The sequence below is a fragment of the Morone saxatilis genome, unplaced genomic scaffold (assembly GCF_004916995.1).
Source record: "Morone saxatilis isolate NCDOM2014 unplaced genomic scaffold, NCSU_SB_2.0 Contig14, whole genome shotgun sequence".
Lineage (NCBI taxonomy): Eukaryota > Metazoa > Chordata > Actinopteri > Moronidae > Morone > Morone saxatilis.
In genome coordinates, this window is record NW_023339696.1 from 21,611,001 (window position 1) to 21,611,245 (window position 245).

Consider the following 245-nt stretch of genomic DNA (forward strand, 5'->3'; position numbering starts at 1 on the left):
ATCTGTTTCACAGACATGACAGAATATTCATTTGATTAATTTTCAACTGAATTAAATTACATTTATTTTTGTCGATCAGTTATTGTCTGTCCCCGTCTATTTTTACATAAAAAGTTGTCAATTGATCAGGAGAATCTGCCAACAGTGGTAGCTGTAGTGATGGAGAGCCAGACACTGAAAACCAAAACATCTACATTATGATTTTGTCAAATCACTGCAAATCTTCCACAAATTTGACCAATCAT